The sequence below is a fragment of the Phocoena phocoena genome, chromosome 13 (assembly GCF_963924675.1).
Source record: "Phocoena phocoena chromosome 13, mPhoPho1.1, whole genome shotgun sequence".
Lineage (NCBI taxonomy): Eukaryota > Metazoa > Chordata > Mammalia > Artiodactyla > Phocoenidae > Phocoena > Phocoena phocoena.
The window spans coordinates 43416626-43422306 of NC_089231.1; positions in this window are offsets into that span (position 1 = coordinate 43416626).

Sequence of the window (5681 nt, forward strand, 5' to 3'; positions counted from 1 at the left end):
GCTGTCACTTCCAGCTGAAAGTTGCAAACTATGAAATTCAGAGTAGCATTTACTTTTTAAAAGGCAAACATCATAACGTATAGCCTTTGATCCTAATGATCCATCTGGCAGGTCAGCCCACTGCAGTAGTAATACCTCCAATCAAAAAGTTAAAGTCCAGTATCCTTAACACTGTTCTGCAGAGTTTATTGGTTGTTATTCTGTGTGTGGGTTTTTTTTTTTTCTCCTGTGTCAACACTCAATAGCCAAGTGCCTGGCTGAGACCTGTTAATAAGTTCTCTAATGTATAATACTGGTCCCCAAGATTATTAAGTGCCATTTGAGGGAAAAAAATCCAATTAATTTCTAAACTCAATCTTTCAAATGGAAACATTTGTGAAGCTTCTGCCCTTGTAGCCCTGAGCTGCTTTAATATATCCATGTATGTCCATGACTGTTTATTGTTCATTCATTTAATAAAAATGTATTGAATTACAATACAAAATCCATTAATGTCCTAGAAACTTGGCATATTTGATATTCACATATAAAGTAGCAATAGTAAAACAGCAACATACATCTCTCCTGAAAATTCCCATCAAGCAAAGTCAAGTGGGAGTTAAAGACTGGGAAGGGTCACTGGTTTTCTGAAAAACTAGTGTCCCCAATCCATCTCTCAATTCTTTCTTTTTCCTCTTGGGGTAATTTCTTTTTAGAGACAACCTACTCTCTCATTTCCCACACTTCCACTCTCAACTTAAGTGTGATGCAGGGTAATATTTTTTAAATACAAATTTTTCCCCTCAGTATTTCCTTCCCCACTCAAGATTGGTCTTTGCTCCATTTTGTGCTAATAAAAAGGATATGAAAAGACATGTAGGGGCTTCCCTGGTGGCTCAGTGGTTAAGAACCCACCTGCCAATGCAGGGGACATGGGTTTGAGCCCTGGTCTGGGAAGATCCCACATGCTACGGAGCAACGAAGCCCGTGCGCCACAACTACCGAAGCCTGCATGCCTAGAGCCTATGCTCCTCAACAAGAGAAGCCACTGCAATGAGAAGGCTGCGCACCACAACGAAGGGTAGCCCTCGCTCACCACAGCTAGAGAAAGCCCACATGCAGCAACAAAGACCCAACACAGCCAAAAAATAATTAAGTAATTAATTTTTCTAAAAAAGACTAAAAAAAAGATCCAAGGAAACAGCAACACTCTACAAAAGAAAGCATGTCTTCAGCGGAGGAGAATAACTCCTAAGAAGCCAAGAGTGGCCCAGAAGTATCAAAGAAAGCTACCAGGTCTGAGGGGCCAAACGGATAGGAATAAGCCCAGAGATTAACCCACGCGCATACAGTCACCTAATTTATGACAAAGGAGGCAAGAACATACAATGGAGAAAAGACAGCCTCTTCAGTAAGTGGTGCTGGAGAAATCTGGAGAGCTACATGTAAAAGAACGAATTTAGAACACTCCCTAACACCATACACAGAAATAAACTCCAAATGGATTAGAGACCTAAATGTAAGACGAGACACTATAAAGCTCTTAGAGGAAAACATAGGAAAAACACTCTTTGCCATAAACCACAGCAAGATCTTTTTTGACCCACCTCCTAGAGTAACAGAAATAAAAACAAAGATAAACAAATGGGACAATTAAACTTAAAAGCTTTTGCACAGCAAAGGAAACCATAAACAAGACAAAAAGACAACCCTCAGAATGGGAGAAAATATTTGTAAATGAAACAACAGACAAAGGATTAATCTCCAAAATATACAAACAACTCATGGAGCTCAATATCAAAAAAACAAACAATCCAATTAAAAAATGGGCGGAAGACCTAAATAGACATTTCACCAAGAAAGATATACAGATGGCCAAGAGGCACATGAAAAGATGCTGAACATCACTAATTATTAGAGAAATGCAAATCAAAACTACAATGAGATATCACCTCAAACCGGTCAGAATGGCCATTATCAAAATCTCTAGAAACAATAAATGCTGGAAAGGGTGTGGTGAAAAGGGAACCCTCCTGCACTGTTGGTGGGAATGTAAGTTGATACAACCACTATAGAAAACAGTATGGAGGTTCTCTAAAAAACTAAAACTAGAACTACCATATGACCCAGCAATCCCACTACTGGGCATGTAGCCTGATAAAAACATAATTCAAAACCAGACATGTACCACAGTGTTCACTGCAGCACTATTTACAATAGCCAGGACATGGAATCAACCTAGATGTCCATTGACAGATGAATGGATAAAGAAGATGTGCCACATATATATAATGGAATATTACTCAGCCATAAAAAGAAATGAAATTGAGTTATTTGTAGTGAGGTGGATGGACCTAGAGTCTGTCATAAAGAGTGAAGTAAGTCAGAAAGAGAAAAACAAATACTGTATGCTAACGCATATATATGGAATCTAAAAAAAATGGTACTGATGCACCTAGTGGCAGGGCAGGAATAAAGATGTAGACATAGAGAATGGACTTGAGGACACAGGTTGGGAGGGGGAAGCTAGGGCAAAGTGAGAGTAGCATCGACATATATACACTACCGAATGTAAAATAGTTAGCCAGTGGGAAGCAGGAGCATAACACAGGGAGACCAGCTCGGTGCTTTGCGATGACCTAGAGGGGTGGGATAGGGAGGGTGGGAGGGAGGCTCAAGAGGGAGGGGATATGGAGACATATGTATGCATATGGCTGATTTGCTTTGTTGTACAACAGAAACTAACACAGTATCATGAAGCAATTATACTCCAATAAAGATCTATTAAAAAAAAAAAGAATGTCTCCACAGCAGACTGCACAGAATGACAACAAGGGACCAGACAGAGGGATGGATGTTTCAGAGGATGCTTGTGAGGACACATGACATCAGGAGCAGATGGGACCTCAGCTGTTAAGTTTAAGCACAAGCCTAGGGGTAAAAGATGGAAATCCTGAATTGGCTGCGATTAAATATCTCCCACTTATGTGGATAGGGACCCAAAATAATAGTTATGGTTACAAAGAAATAAAGGTATTTATTGTATACATCTCTTTTTGTGAGCTGAGATGTGAAACTGAGACTCCTGACTGCATTCTATGTGTCGGGACAAGGAGCTCACATTCGAAGTTAGCAAATTGGAAGCAGGCAGATAAGAAGCAACAGTTCCTACAGGACTGTTGGAGTCTGTTTTGGACCCTAATTACAGAATATGGACAGAGCCTTGCTACGAATCTCACAGAGAGTCATGGAGGCATGGCTGAAATCCAAATATAATGTGTTTTGACTACAGTTAATGGATATCTTTTACATTTCTTTCTTTCTGGGGTTGTCAGTGATGCTCTTTAATGCAGAAGCTACACTTGGCTTGTCTAACACACCTCCAGTTTCCCTCACTTGTACCCCACCCCTAGGAAACTTTTTCAAGCTCATCATGGAATCTGAAGTTGGATCCCAGGAAAATGTCTGCCTCCGGTTGCTGGTCCTCCTCTGGTCTTCCTTTCTCCCAGGTAATATGGAAGGAACAGGCATCTGTGAACAGGAGACCCAGTGCTGGAGATTCTAGGCCTTATGGATTGCTCTGAAAGCCTCTTAAACTATCAGGAAAGCATATTTCTCTTAGGAATGTGATTCTCAAGATCCCCATGGAATATGAGTACATTCTAGACCTGAGGGTAGCAGACTATGAGTGTAAAAAACTTCTTAACAGGAAATAGTACAGAGAGATTGCAACAAAGATCCAAAAGACTTTGTATCTTTCTTCTTGTAGTGCCTGTTTCCGTCACCTGACTCTCCTTCCCCCCCCCCGCAAAAAAATAGTTTTACAGGAACAGAGTTATAGATACAGAGAATAAACAGGTGGTTGCCAGAGGAGATGAGGTGGGGGAAAGAAATAAATAGGTGAGAGAGAGTAAGAGGTGTGGACTTCCAGCTGCAAAATAAATGAGTCATGGGTATGAAGTGTACAGTTCGGGGAATATAGTCAATAACTATGTAATATGTTTATCTGGTGACAGGTGATAACTAGACGTGTAGTGGCGATCATTTTGAAATGTATAGAAATATTGAATCACTATGTTGTGCAACAGGAACTAACATAGTGCTGTAGGTCAAGTACACTTCAAAAACAAACAAACTCATAGAAAAAGAGATCGGATTTGTGGTACCCAGAGGCAGAGGGTGGGAGGAGGGGGAATTGGATGAAGGCAGTCAAAAGGCACAAACTTCCAGGTAAGAGATAAATAAGATCTGCTTTCACCTTCTGAGAGGGTCCACATTCTGTCCATGGAATGTGTATCTCTCTAAATAAACTTGCTTTCACTTAAAAAAAAAAAGATAATTAATACTAGGGAGCTTCCCTGGTGGCACAGTGATTAAGAATCTGCTTGCCAATGCAGGGGACACGGGTTTGAGCCCTGGTCCGGGAAGATACCACATGCCACAGAGCAACTAAGCCCGTGCACCACAACTACTGAGCCTGCGCTCTAGAACCTGCGAACCACAACTACCGAACCCGCGTGCCACAACTACTGAGCCTGTGTGCCACAACTACTGAAGCCCTCACGCCTAGAGCCCGTACTCCGCAACAAGAGAAGCCACTGCAATGAGAAGCCTGCTAGCCGCAACTAGAGAAAGCCCACGCACAGAAACGAAGACCAACCCAGTGCAGCCAAAAATAAAATAAATAAATAATTTTATTAAAAAATAATAATAATTAATAAATAAGTACTAGGGATGTAATGTACAACATGGTAAATATAATGAACGTTGCTATGAGTTCTATATGAAAGTTAAGAGAGTAAACCCTAAGAGTTCTCATCACAAGGAAAACTATTTTTTTCTGCTTCTTTAATTTTGTATCTACGTGAGATGATGGGTGTTCACCAAACACCGTGATAATTATTTCACAGTGTATGTAACTCAAATCATTATGTACGTAGGCAAATCACCTTAAGCTTACACAGTGCTGTATGTCAATTATATCGCAGTAAAACTGGATGAAAAAAAAGTTTTGTAAGTTATTTCATTAATTTCCCAATGCTAACTTTTTATGAAATCTTATAAGCACTTCTATAACATACTGGGGAGGTACATAAATTTAAATTTAATTAAATGGATCTAGGAAAAAGGAAAAGAATGGGGGGATGTGGTGACTAGAGAAGTCCCTGGGCAGCTAGGGGGACACAAATTCAATAGGGGTCCAGCCAAGTGAAGGGCAGAAGAGCTCCTAGGACATCTGCACACCCTGGTGCTGAACAGACTAAATCATGTCCTTCACACAGATCTTCTAAGCCCCTCCCCACATTACCGTCTCTTACCCCATTTTTCAAAATTGTGGTAAGTTACTGTATTAGTCAGAGTTCTCCAGGGAAACAGAACCGATAGGATGTATATATAGATAGAGAAAGGAATTTATTTTAAGGAATTGGCTCACATCATTGTGGAGGCTTGCCAGTCCAAACTCTGCAGAGTGGGCCGGCAGGTTGGAGACCAAGAGAAAAGTTGATGTTGCAGCTTGAGTTCAAAGGCAGTCTGCTGGCAGGATCTCCTCTTCTTCTGGGGACCTCTGTCTTTTGTCTCTTCAACCCTTCAACTGATTAGATGAGGTTCACCCACAGTATGGAGAGTAATCTGCTACTCAAAGGCTACTGATTTACATGTTAACATCATCTAAAAATATTTTCACAGGGACATTTAGGCTT